Source organism: Pieris brassicae, chromosome 8, assembly GCF_905147105.1.
Source record: "Pieris brassicae chromosome 8, ilPieBrab1.1, whole genome shotgun sequence".
In the NCBI taxonomy this organism is placed as follows: Eukaryota; Metazoa; Arthropoda; class Insecta; order Lepidoptera; family Pieridae; genus Pieris; species Pieris brassicae.
Window position 1 is genome coordinate 20031883 of NC_059672.1, and position 15422 is coordinate 20047304.

General features: G+C 30.6%; 1 protein-coding gene across 1 annotated transcript in view; it reads left to right on the forward strand.

Moving 5' to 3' along the window:
* Positions 1–3774: 3774 nt before the first annotated feature.
* The window catches only part of LOC123713172, a 74866-nt gene continuing 63218 nt past the window's right edge, over positions 3775–15422 (forward strand). The window contains exon 1 of the mRNA XM_045666718.1: positions 3775–3857. The gene's annotated coding sequence lies outside the window, so the exon portion shown is untranslated. The remainder of the gene's footprint in view (positions 3858–15422) is intronic.

Below are 15422 nucleotides of genomic sequence, written 5' to 3' on the forward strand. Positions count from 1 at the left end.
ACTGAGCCGTACACTTGCCGTCACCGCCATGAGTGTTCCAAGAAGATATTTTTATTTTATAAGTTTTGTTATGGGTGATCCTTTAATTTTTTTAGTTCAGCTGATCACCGCATTACGCTATGGTTCTTGTATAATAGTTTAGATGTGCTTAAAATTGTTAAGATTTATGCCAATTTTAATTACGCCCTTAATCATCATGAGTTACGTTATATTTGTGATTTAACTAAAATGCAAACTACCTATTTGTTTTCTTTAGTGTTGACTAAATTTGATGATAATTTGCTTATATTTGTGTAATCAAACTGCCACCGAATCGATGGTTTTCGGGTCATAATTTATTTAGAACTGAACTATTACTCGACAAGAGCTTACCAGTTCTTCATACGCAATCGACGTCTTCTAGTAATGTGTGTCCATGGCCACTATCACACAACATCATCCCTTGCCACCTGTTCTAGACAAAAATTGCATTCTATGTAATTCCACCTATCTGAAAATATTTGCACTTTATTTTTTAAGACTTACTAACCTTATGTATTGCAATCATTTACTTGTTTACGTCATACGCGACCCTACGCTACAACTTAAAGTAAAAATTTTCCTCTGTTTATAAAACACAGTCACCTAGTTCGTGGTATATGATGACGTGTACAGCTATTGGCCCAATGTGACTCTCAATGGATCGCAAATGCTGTAAACAAACACGTAAACAACACAATAACATAAACATCCACTAACAGCGTTCAATTTTGAATCGATTGTGTAGTGGTTTGTCGTACATTCAATAAAATAATTCCAGTACTGTTTTGTGGTATAAAATCGGTACTATTTAGTTCACTTATTGACAATTTACAGTATTAAAATTGTTATAACGAATTTTATAATAGGTTTGAAATAATATAAGTGTACTTATACAATTTGTGTTATATGCATATCATCACAACGCGTGATGTAAAGCAAGGCAAGCAAACTTTATGGGACTAGCTGCCAGTAATGATTTTTCTAACTGAAAATATCTAGAAAGAAGAGTACTAGAAAGCCCGACTAGTTTCGGGAATCGTTAGTGGTTAGGCGACTTTTGTATCCAGCGTTTCTATGCTTTTCTCTTTTTATTTTCGTGTGTTATAAAAATAATTAAGCATGATTAGAATTAACAAACATAAGATTATATATGCTCATTAATGCAACTTGTATCTATAGGATATTTTAAGACCATTGAAGCGTTTATACAAAGTTTTCTCGCTAAATCAAGACCATTTGACTCTAAATTTAGACACTAAAACTAACAATGTTCGAACAAAGAGCTTGAAGTGGCGACGGCTTGAGTATATAAGATGTAGTCACTTTAAGATTTTCGCCTACTTCGCCTACCACGATTTAGAAATCCGAAATCTTTAAATATTACGTTATATTTTTTTATATCAGGAAATGGTTCAAAAACTTCTTTAAGGATAACCGCAAATTTTTCATAAATAGCATCACTTAATTAAAGTGAAATCAAGTTCATAGATAACTATTACATATTATGATAAATATAAATTAAACTTATAATCGATATAAGTATCTGTATCCCCTTATTTTTCTGTGCGATGTAGTCGTATAAATTAAAGACTATGTTAGGCATGAATATTAATTTAAGGTTAATAATTTATTTAGTGTCTCGTTCAAGGTACCCAATATTAAAGCTTGAATATTTGATATTACACATTTCAAATGACAGTGGGTTCACATCTTCTCGTATTTTACCTGAAATTGGAACATTCTACCGCATGAGAGACACTTGGGAATCGAAATTCTTCCTTTATACGTAATTTTATCTCTACAATATAGTGTTTAAGAGGAAATGTTCTGGCAATTCTTATTTTTTATTGTAATACAGGATAATTCACCAAATAGTTGTAAGCATGATCATAAGTCATAAGTACTTAAATACATTCGGAGTCGATGACGACTGTTGAACACCCCTGCTGTCGTTCTTCATCGCATCCATTATTCCGTTCGGGACAAGTCATTCTCTTCTCCATCGGCCATATTTAATTTTCAGACAAGAATCTTTTTGTGCAAGCTACGTTTGGCTATATGAATTAAGTTTTGTAATTTGCAAAATTATTGGAAAGCAAAGTAGATGAGACGGGGGTAGGTTCTGTTTCATTTATGTTTTTAAGGCTAATTTGTTTGATAAGCCTTCTGTGCTTACCAACAGAACCACGTAGAACGCATTAACATACACAACCAATTGACATTGTATTTACTTGCAAATAACCACAGTGAAAATAAATATATCTGATAAGGTTCTATTACAAGGAGTCCTAAATGGGCCATAAAGTCTGCTAATAGCATTTTCATGCTTTCTTACAGAATCCTTAACTTTATAAATGTTTGTATTAAAAATACGTTATAAATTATATTTATGCCAGATATATAAAAAGCTAAGAAAAGATACTTTCAAAACTATATCCAAACTTAAAATAGTACTTATCTAGAATAATATATTTTTTTAAGTAAGTAATTTCGCAAATAAGTTATATTAAGATTTATGAATAAAAAAGGCACAGAAAATTTACAGTGCGTATAACCTTGACCAAGTTACTATAATGCCTAGCTTCGTTGGGATTTTGGCCAAGTTTTATGACAACGCATATTTTATTAAAAGATAATATGACTAAGCCTAACAAAAAATCAAGCGCGGCTTAAGTTATTTTACGATACTACTCTTATTTATTAAAATTGTTTACCATAAAAAAAACAAGTGGCATTACTAATTTAAGCATTACTCTCTAGGTATCTGATTCCATGACGGTATATCTTTTAGGCTAGTAACAGCCGAACCTTTAACGTATAGTTTCCTATAGCCTGCGTTAATTGCGCAAATATTTAATAAAGAAATTGTACTCTAGCATTTTCTCATAAGGCACACAAGGGCCTGCGTTATTACAGACCTGTTCAGGTACATTAATATCGTAGCGTTATAACATACTCGTAGCCATAAGCTACGCGTCTCTCTTGCTACGAAAGGGCATTGTATTATGAATCCCGCTTAATTTATCGCTAATTCTAATATAAATAATAATACTTGAAGGTTTTATTTAACAATTTCCACGTAAATATTTCACATTATGTGTATTCAAATACAAACATAAACACGTATTTTACATTATTAAAAGCTGCATTATCAACAAGTATGAGGTTAATAGAAGTTCTAATAATAATATGATTTGGTTGTATTTTACACTAATACTTAAAAATAAATCGCAAATCTTGAAGACGGCTGGACCACTTGAACTCTGAGGAAGGTCTGTGGAGAGAAAAATTAATTTTCAAAAGAAAATTCATTTAGTAATTACGTTTCAATTCTATAGGTGTATAATATCGGAAAAGCAAAATGTTCGATATATTGGTCTGTAGCTACTAAGGAAGTAGGCTATGTAAAAAAGTCATATTATGGTGAAACGAAGTTCAGGGTACGTATTATACTCGTATTATATAAATTTCGTAAAAGCACGCCTACGCAAACGGAAATGTAATTTGTGATTGATGTATTATTCTTAATTCCTAAGAAATGACATCGCAGGATTGAACAACACTTTCCTATTTAGCAAATGAGGCAAAGAAAAAAAAAACAACTGTAATTGCAATACGCGTGAATGTATTCGGCGATATTATTTGGTAGTGATTGTGGCGTAAGTGGCATGACGGCAGCCGTGGGCGGGTGCGCGATGCGCCGCCGCCCGCCCAGCGCTCGAGCCTCAGTGCCTGCCCAACCGTCGCGCCCTAAGCACGTTAAACACCAGACGCCGCGTATCACCCTGCGCCGGCATAACAAAACGCATGGTTATAGTGCTCTCAACAAGAAACGTGTAAGTTACATGTGTCGTGAACGCTTTTCACAGCTTGGGATTTCAGTTGCTTGTCCTTTCTGAAAGTTTTCGTTTCGCTTCAAGTGGTTGTTAATGCAATTTTATTTTTTGTGCAATTTTTAGTTTTTGTAATTATAAAGTTTAAAGATTCGAACGTTTCTATAACAGAAAGAAATTTCGCGCTAATTATTTGTTGGTCAGTTTATCTTTCGTAATATTAATTTTACCTTCATTAGGAATTACGCCATAATGTTAACTTCTTAATAAGAAAATACAGTACTAAATGACCGTAGGACTATGTGAATAGTTATTATCGTATTAGACATTTTATTAGCATATTCATATAAACCTCAATTTTATATTATAGGCATATTTACCAAAACGAGAAGGTTTATGTTTAAACTACATACTAGGAAATGTTAAAAAGAATGTTTTTTGTAGACAAGTTAATGTCAAGACGGAATAAAAACTAAATTATTTGTGTAACCCCGCTTCTGAGATGAGGACACATATTAACATATTTTAACAATAATTATACCAATACGTAGTTCAATATACTATTAAACATAACTCCAATTATTTATACAAAAATTCGTAAACTGTGTTAAATCTTGGGAAGCGAAATATATTTATGTTAAATGCGCGAGAGAGTGTATTTTTATCCAATTTAAAACAACCGAATGATGTCTACAATTACACGAATATTTTAAACAGTTATTTATTCATTTACCTCTTACTATAGCGATCTTTAAAAACTAAATAGACGTACTTCCCAAGCAAGTATTCCAAAGGTTCAATGTTGAGGTGAACAACTTTGATTAAACAAGGTGACAATATATATTGCGATTACGAAACAATCATTGACGTTATTTAATTAATATAATCCGGGACAATAAATTTAAAATTTCTTAATACTCGTGAAAATCATTACAAATAACTCGTGCAATTTATAATATCCTCTCGAGTGTTTTTCTTCTGATTAATTTATATTAATAAAAAAATATTAATGTATCAACCTCCACTCCACAACTTACATAAAATAATATAAAGACTCTAAAATTCCGATTTCGATTCCAATATCTGAATCAGTTCAGGATTTAAACTCTTATATTGGATGTTCGGGCGACTAACCTGCGAAGTCAATAACTAAAATACACCAGAGAAATATAAAAAAAATATCGCGCTGTAGATACGAAAAATAAACAATTGGTTATTCATATATTCAACCATCAATGCTTTAATATTTTTTATGTATTCTACACCTTGAGCAGGAGGAAAAATAATAATGACGCGAAGTGATACCTGTATCATATATCCCATAATAAACATATTTAAATGAAATTGGTATTTCTTGTTCCAAAAACAGAAAATGCGTCAAGGTGTGGCAACAATCCTCTTATTAAAATAATCTATAATAAATTAAACAGATGCTGAATATGATCCAATGGCATTTAAAATCTATATAGGCTTAAAATTTAAATAATATTGAAATCAATATACCACGTTCAGCTTATTCAAGTCAAATGCGTAAATATTCTCTTTTTAGCAAGAGTTGGGAGTATATTTTACGTGAAAAAATAAGTAAATTTATATTCGCGAAGCACGGCGAGGTAATAAACACATAATGGGACTCCGGAAGCAGGAAGGTTGCGCCAAAGGCAGCCTCATTTTCTGAACATTGAAAACGTATATAATATTTGATGAAGGCAAAAGTCAATAGGGTCTTTGGTTCGTCATTTAATTCTTATTCTAACCTAGAGCAGTGTGATTTACTAATGAATATAGAATATCATATTAATCGCTGCATCTAGAAACATTTTGTTTGACAATTTTAAACTAGAATTTTCTTCGATTACAGTTTTATTAATATTAATAAAATCACTACTTTACCACAATCACTTTCCATTGAAATAAATTCCCCTACAAGATTGATATGACTATCTAATCTACGTAAAACTTTTACCGCGAAACATTTGTTATCTGAAAAAATTACTGTAGCGGCTTGTTCCGGTATTTTATTTTAAATATACTAGGAATAAATATACCCTGTATTACTATGGGTACAAGTTCTAATGGTGAAATTGTGAAATCGCTCCTATAGTTTTCAGTATTACAAACATAAAATCATTCTACTTTATAATAGATTATAAAGAGGAAACATTTATGGATATATTCTTGATCCTTTGACGAGTTTGTTTTGAAATCTCCCGAAGCAACAGTTAAATAATAGATTCAACTTACATTTCAATCAATTCAAAAATATTAACGTAAAAGCAACGAAATTGAAATTTAAAAAAAATTGCTTTCCGTTTTTTCTTCAAACTTTTGGTAATTGATTAAGAACTAAATGATTCGTTGTGCACGACTTTTTTCATAATAAATATAGTCTATGTTGATTATGCATTTAAAATACTTATAAACTGGCATGATAAGCAAAATTCATTATAAATTCTTTAGATTACATTTTATCGATCAATTAAAAGACAATACTAGAAAAACTCCTTTTACACAAAAATCATGAATATTTAGATCACTTTGTATTCTTAATTGTGCTATAAATTTAACTGGCAATCTGGATTTATTAATAACTACAACATTAATAACATACTGTATTAAAAGTCAGATTAGATTTCATAGATAACATCTCTTCATCTCTCTCTCTCTCTTATAATTTTTTTATTCTCCTGTGAAAATTTAGTATAACCATTCTTCTAAGGAATAGTTGATTAGACTTTAGGAATCACACATATTTAATGCTATAAGAAGCGAAGCTGTTCAGAAAATGTAAGTACATTCCACCCTTTAGTCCCACTAGTTACATATATTTACAACCAGAAAAGATCCCGAAGTAATTGAAACTTTGTATTCAAGTTGTGAGTAGCTCAAGGATGGATCGATCGGGACCGATCTTGGGAATACACGTGATACGAGGCTGTAAGCCAACTTGGAACTTTGAGGTGTTCACAAGTCCATAACAAGTAGACTAAAAATTACCTTTACTAGAAAAAGTTTATAAAGGAATGCGTGTTTATACTGTCCAATGTTTTGTTATTTGATTTTGACGTAAAAAGAAACCAGGATGGGGATTTAAATTGCCGTTATTGGAATAATATTCGTAATCAGCTAATTATTCATTTATTTATTTTACGTATTTAATAACAAGCACTTGTTGTTTTAATTACCAAAGCAATAAAATTATAATGCGCTAATTGTAACCGCTAATATAGAGTAATAATTCATCACAATACATTTTCATGATATACTGATGTTTGCATGGTATGTTAAACCAAATTTGTAGTTAATAATAATTGCGTGTTATCTGATTTTATTTATCAAATATATGTATTTATTAAAATTACGAAACGACAAATGGTGAAAAACGTAAGAGTTCAAAGCAATGTTATAACTGTACAGTTATTTATATAAAAAGGAAATGATAAAAATAACATAATAAAACATTCATTTTCCGACCCAATGATACAGACAAGATGAGATTAGGAAATTTTGTGAGGGCTTCTAATGTGTCGCACATTAAATGTACCCAGAAATTTTATTACTTATAAATGTTTGCATTTATTCAATTCTCTCCCTCTAATTTTCTGTAAAAAGCTCTGCATCCAATGCCTACCCTCCACCCTAACCAGGTCATTTCCAACTAGCGGACAATGTGCCTATTACCATTTAAGACCCTTCGAAATATATCGGTGACATTTGCTGTATTTTCATTTCTAATTCGATCGCATAGAGAAACACAGTCATTTGTTCAATTACTCCAAAATATATAATTTTGTGTAATCTACGAGTAGAATTGAAGACTGTAAAGCTTCTTACTTCCAGTAGCTAAATTGCTAAATTAGCACAATTCTTAAAACAATTTTTTGGAATGTTTTATTTATAATTCTAACAGATTTTACTGTCAGAAATTATAACAAGAGCAGTGTTGCCCTAGTGGCTTCAGCGTGTCACTCTCTTTCCTAAGGTTGTAAGTTCGTTTCCCGGCTGTGCACCAATGGACTTTATTTCTATGTGCGCATTTTACATTCGCTCGGTGAAGGAAAACGTCGTGAGGAAACCGGCGTCAGTCAGGCATCATCATCACTGATCATCTACTTGCCTATTAGATTGACAAATGATAGTGAAACAGATACAGGAATATGAGACCTAAAAAGTTTGTAGCTCCACTGATTTATTTATTCAGTTATAACAATACTGCAAAGCGTGCACTTCTGGATAATTATTAGGTATTTGCATATTTATTAATTACATTATCGCTTGTTTGTGGCTTAATTATGCTAAAACTCAATTGTATAACGAACATAGGGCAAAGAGTTGCAGATATAATACATTTTTGATACTGCCAACGTCAGCTTAACTCATATTTGGTACAAACTGTATCTGTAAATAACAATAATTGCGGTAACTATTAACAAAGTTCCTGAAAATAACTTGTTATTCAGTCACTAAAAGCTTTTGAAAGTGTAAAGATGTTATAGTTAAAGGTACCTAATTAGAGTAATTAGTGAGTTAAGTTTGTGGAACTGACGCGAAACTCACTAAGAGTTCATACTATTTTGCCACAAATCCTGTATCGTTTACTTCAATGTTTAACTGTTATAAATTATAGTCAAACACATCATTCATTGATGAAATTAGATTTATTTTAGAAGCAACTCTGTAATTTTTTATGTATAAAATTTTCTACAATATAACTTAATTATAGTAGAATAACTTTATTGGTCAAAAAACGAGTTAGCTTTTGGTCTTCTTTTATTAGTCTTTGCTTTGCTTTCTGGAGTTTGCAGTTAGATTTGTGTGCAAATTTCAACATAAATAAAATCTATTAAAGTCAATGATCTAACAAAACTGCCATATGTCAAAGAATTTGAAATCTACCACATGCATAATCTCGCATCAAGGCTTTCTCAATACTATTTATAACCGGTTCTTAGCTTCGATATCCAAAAAAAATATTATTTAAGTGACAAATAACAGTAACAAAATGATGCAGTAATATCATATATCAACGGACTTATATCTTAATAGTATTTATATATAAATATAAAATGTTATCTATATATATGTCAATAATTTTAGGTTCATCTACTACAAAACTACTAGTCCAATCCAAAACAAAACAAAACTGTAACATCCTTTTAGGTTGATAGAAATGCTGTACATATTTTAGAAAAGCCTTTGACATGAGTAGGCTTTGTGACTTTTGTCTTTTATAAGTTCAAATGTACGAAATTTTTCCCCTTTGTGACAAATGAGAACATTCTGTTGTAAAAGATCGCGTTTATTTGACGTTGCTCTAGGCTGTTGGGAGAAACACGCCTGTTAGTTACAATTAAATGATTATTATATATTCTGAATAAAGCATAAAAATGATACAAAAATTGTGGCGTAAAATTAACATTCATATGTAGAATTCCAAGTAAACTGGGAATTATAATTTCCCATAAAACATTGTTTTCCAGTAACTGTAAATTTCTTTTAACGCTTTTTCAATTGCAAAGCTCTGCGTACTGTATAATTTATTTTAACGAATTCCTGACGTGACAAGAATTAAAAAAGCTTCGTTAGCGTTTCATTCATACATTTGAACTTTACTGAATTCAGTGCAAATATTTTGTTGAGTTACGTAGTCATGATCACACTTTGATACAAATGTTGTGTTTATATTAAATTTATTTAAATACTACATTAATAAAATTTAAAAATAAAATAAAATAACATAGTTTGAATGTAAAACTAAAAATCTTAAAAAATATATAATTAACAGGGAGTCCCGAGGGACGGGCTAGGAACCTGCGTTTGATATCGTTAAATGTGGCATATCAAGAGAAGCGGCTTGCACTTTTTTGGCCCAACAGAAAGAAAAAGAAAACAAAAAATATTATTTATTTATTATTACTCTTATATCAGTTATTGTAAATTTCATGTGTAGAAAAAATTCCATACATAAATGCAAATACTAGTGCATGAAAACAAAGGCAAATTCATTAAATCTTCGGCGTGCAAACCCAATTTACATACTGAAACACAATTGCCCGTAGTTAGTAAATAAAACAAATGCCGTCCATATTCGTTACATAATCACTAGCTGGAAGCTTGTTAAACTTTCGTTTGATTTACGATTAACTTTTAAATCTAGATTTATCGCACACACATTCCATAAAAACTTAGAAGTTTTAAATGTCAACCCTTATCTTTCAACATTATATGACATAACATACTATCTTTATAGTTGAACATAAGTCAATGATTATTTTAGAAAAAGGCTAAATAAGATATAAATTATAGCGTTAAATTCTTTAATTCATTATATTGTCCTGTACTACGAAGCTTATAACGATCATTTGGGTAATATTATGTTCTTGGAACATACTTTCAAATAACGAATACTTGAGTAAAGAAAACCACAGTATTGTGTTGTGGAATATCTCTTTCGATCTCTCGTGTTTAATAAAATTGTTTGCCGATAAGAATCTTTGCAGGAGCAGGGTTGTTTCTTGTTAGTTAAATGAACAAATTCAAACTGTTTCTTTATATCAAATACACAGTGATATTTCTGTAACTGTAAACGACTTAAGTTATTTATGACAAAATAATGATAATTAAAATTGCATGCAGAGGATGTGCGACTTTTCTCAAAAATATCCATTCAATATTTATCTTTCCATCAAAGTATTTTTAAAGTAGTAGTTTAAATCACATTAAATAATAAGAGCTCTGACTACCATGCCGACATCGAATCATACCAAATTTCAGCTACGAAATGAGCACAGACTATGAGAACTTGGAAAAACTTATCGTGGTTGATAAAACAGACAGCTCAGGTGAAAGATACATCGTCCTTATCCGTATCGTATACTGAGACAGAGAGTTCGGTCCAGATGATACCTTCCAGGCGACGACGCTTAGACATGAATCAACCAAAGAAAATAATATCTAATAAACGATAGACTCATAAAAAAATTATAATTCTTGTATAGGTATGTTAATTCTCCTTAAATTTAACCTCACCCTCAAGTATTGTTAAATTCTCTTAGCTCACATTGTTCGCAATATTCAGCGACTTTAGTGGTTGCAGTGCAAGTGAACTACAAATTGATATAAAATAATATCAGAACTGAAACTGCATAATTACAAAGTAATTATTCTCTAGCGTAGGTGGTCAATTTCACGCAAGTTGATATCCATAAATTTTCTGTTATATTTATGGTTTCCCTAAAGTTTGACAACCCTGTGAACTGCCAATACTGTTAGCAGTTAGATTGTTTGTAGTTTGCAGTTCTGAGTTTGTCTACTGGTTTCAACTGAGTTGCCTGAAATAATACCACTTAATACAAGCAAGTAACTGATCGAGATGCTTCCCAACATAGCGAGAAAACGTTTCATCGTTTTTCTTGCGTCAAGTTTTATTTAATAGCTTTTAAGTATATTTAAATACCAAGACAGTACTAATCAGTGTACGATACGACGCTGTGCATCGACGCAAACGGCATATTATAGACCTCAAAATTTACTGTTCTAGAAATGACGAATGAGTCTATTGTTTACTGATTATATTTTTACACGCAGACGAGTCTAATTCCTATTAATGTAACGCACAGAAAATTTGGACTCCGTAGACCAAAATTTTATAAGATTTTACTTATCTTTGATAACATTACAGGTATACGTTAAATTGAGTGGTGCAAAGGCAAATTAAATAACGTTTACGCTAACCAGAGAGAAAGAACCTTAGAAATGTAAATGTTTCGTGGAATTCACAATTGCATTTAAAGAGTTCTATTTTAAGCCAAATTTGGTTCGAGAAATTTGTAACGAAGGGAGACTTTTCGGGTAAAATTTTTCCCTTTTCCGACGACATTTATTCGAGCTTATTAAATTACCTTTTTGAGATTATAAGACGATGTAATCCGATGTTAATTTCATTGAATTGTCACACATTCTTGTGTAAATTCAATACGTTTTTTTTATTGTTATTGTATACATAATCTGAAATATAAAAATAAGTTTATAAAATTTAGGTGAAAACACAAACTGGACAAAGTTAAACTTTAATATCTAATAGACAAATGTGTCTATCCTTCGTACTTTACCATAATTTTGTTGTTTAATTAATACTTAAAAGTAACGCTAATAATTAATTCAAAATCAATATCCTTTAGTAAGAATACATAATTAAAATCCAGATTGCACCCCACTTACAGTTGTGAATTATCTGCTTAAGTGACTTATAAGTCTTTTCACCATACCAGTATGACGCTATTGCTTATTTGTGCTGCTCGCTGCTGATGTAATAAATACATATAAAAATTCCTGGTAATAGCGTCACGATGATTCCATAGAATGATATTACGGTAATTGAAAGGTTTATTAGCATAAAACTCGTTATAGTCACGGAATACAATTGAAAGCTTTCACAGCCTTAATTAAGCCTCCAACAGTAAATTAATTATACTTTCCAGTAAAGCTCAAGGAAATTATCTTATCTTAAAATCAACCAAGTTGTTAGTACATCCCACTATCATCTTGTTATTCGAAACTGTATAAATCAAGTTTGTAAAGTCTACGTAAAGTTAATATTACTTTAAACAAATTTTATTAATCGAATTAATATTTGTATAACTTTCTGTGGTGTTTTACTTTGCCTGTTACTTGGCTGATTATATGTTTGTTATCTTTTAATTTAAACGTAATTTATAGTAATGAAGCTATTTATTTTACGATCCACAAAAAGGGATATAAATAGAAATATATACATCTTAGAGTATTAAGAAAGTAAAAGTGTGACGTAAAGTATGGAATATAACTAGCACGGTTTTCCTTTTACGTAGCAATTTATACTTGTTAAGGAAAATGAACTGTGTACGCCATTCAACAGGCTGCTTGGTTTTATGCTGTATTAAAATACTAATACACATATACGTAATATAATATTAAAATCAATAATCTTACACGAGCCACCTCATTTGGAGAATATTTAATTTTAGAAATTTTAGTATAAACTAAACCGCAATTTCTGGACATTTTCTAAACAAAATGTCAGTCAATGATATTTTAATGTCAGAAGACGTCAATAAATAAATTAAGGATTGCACAATTGACATAAATATTTGCGAGCGTATATAAGCATATGAGGGCTCGATCTGAATCGCGATCGTACTCACGAAATGAAACTCGGAGTGTTTTTTTAGTATGTTAGGTTTGTAGTAAGTTAAGTCCGTGCGGAAAGGCTGCATACATCGATTTGCAAAAATATTTTATAAACTTAATTTCCGCTACCTTCACACCCGCTGACCGTTTCCTTGAACAACATCTGGCTGCCAACTTGGATATGCTCCTTACTACAGTTATGATTCTTATTTGTGCAACAGTAATTATTAGTTACTAATAAAATTGTAAATAATTGTGTCAATTGTGCAACTGTTTATTCACTCTTTGTCTCCACGTGTAGTGTCAGGTCGTCCATTCAAAAATATTTAATATTCCAGTTAGATCCATATAAAGTTTTAGTTGTGGTAACTAACAATTTGCTGCTATTTTAGACTTGGTATACAAAAACAAAATAAAAAAATCTTATAGTGGAATATAGACTGCATACCAACTCAATACAATACAAGATACTCGTGTTATTTGTTATTCAGTATACCAATGGTATAATTTAAAAAATAATGAAGTCGTAATAATTAAATTCGCACCACTTTAATGTTTTGAAATGCCTAATATATTATATTACAAATTACGAAAACAGTATGTCAAACTTTTGTGAAAGTTGTCCCTAAATAACGGTATAGTTTCGAACAATGTAATATCTGTTATAACGAGGTTCGGGATACTATAATTTAAAATGTTTATAAACAGTGAAATAACTATGTGTAACATTATCGTTATACTTTAATTACTATAACAATACACGTGGCATAAAGGTTAAAGGTACCAATTATGTTTAAAGGTTAACTATTAATAAAGCATCGTTGTCAAACAAATTTTCTCTTATTAAAATCATAGACGTACTTTCATAGATAATTAAAGATATGTGCTGTAAAATTTAACAGCTTAAATTCATTTGAGGATATAGTTTCAATTATTTCTGGCGAGCAGCCATTTTGTTGAAGGAAATTTTCTGTTATGTAGGTGGTATAAAGTGAGCTTTGTATACAACTTTGTAATTTAATTGATGCCTATAAAAATATAACATTACCTAAAGTCATTAATGAAGAGATGTAAGTTTTATGAAGTTAAAAAAGGTTATTATATATATATATATATATATATATATATTAGGTATATTATATATTAATTAATAAATAACTCAGATTAGCCATTATTTCCTAACTCCCATAATACACTCGTTAGCCTTATAGTATCGGATAAGTCATCCTTGTTAACGAACATATTAAAAATAAATTACGCGCAACATTTTCCAAAACAAAAGGTAAAATCAATCGATGTTAGCAATAATTTCTAATATTATTCGTTCTCTGTGTTACAAGGTACCATCTACCGCTACCATAAACTTTCTAATATTAACGTGAGGGAGGGGTTGAATGTTATGAAAAAGTTCTAAGAATGTAATTGTTTCACCTAATATCGAAATACTTTTAATTATTCACGCGAATTCTAAGAAAACTATTTCCATTCAACCCATACAGGGCTTAATAAATGAAATATATAGTATTCACGAATTAACCTTTAGAGTTTTTGTATTACGTGATTGCATAAATGTGAAATCAACGCTATTTAGAGATACATATGTCTAAATTGCATACAAAAATGTCATAATGTACATATATTAACGACAGTTAAGCCGTATTAAAATGAAAGATTTTTTTTAATTTTGTATACCCAGACCTAACTAATAAATAATAAAACTAGAACGCTTTATAATCCCACTTTTAGTTGATCTTACGTTATAAATAATTTATAACCGATGCACGAAGATCTTAAACTTCGTCTGAAGATTCCGAAAGTAAATTAAAACTGAAGCTAAACTCACATTTGGACTTATTTCATCGCTTTGCGTTCACAAAAATAAACTTAGAGGGTCTTGGTTAGTTTCCGTGGAAATAAACTACAAACTTACTCAAGAAACTACGACTAAGAAATTATATTTCGGCTTTTAAAATTCGCTTAAGAAAAGCCTTTCAATTATAAGTTTAAGGTTCGCAAATGTTCAGGGAATGGTTAGTTACATTTTCTCTTTTTATATATACAGATAGTTCAATGAGCACTGTTGCTAATAAGCTGCTATTTTAAAAGGCTACTGCCTTCGAAGCTCATCTAGGCTGTAGTCAATCTGTTCGCATGTAACACTCGCTCGTATGGTTAAGGAAAACGTGAAGAAAACGGTATATAACCGGTAACTTTAAAAACGACCGTGTCAGGCTGACTTTATGAATGATTTTAAAAACTATTAAAAATATTAATATTAATATTTAATTGGTGAAAGGATCACCAATAAAATACTATCATACAACAATACATACAATATCATCGGTTATATAAAATGATACGATCATGCGCGTCAGTGAAAAATGTTGCATAAACGGAGAT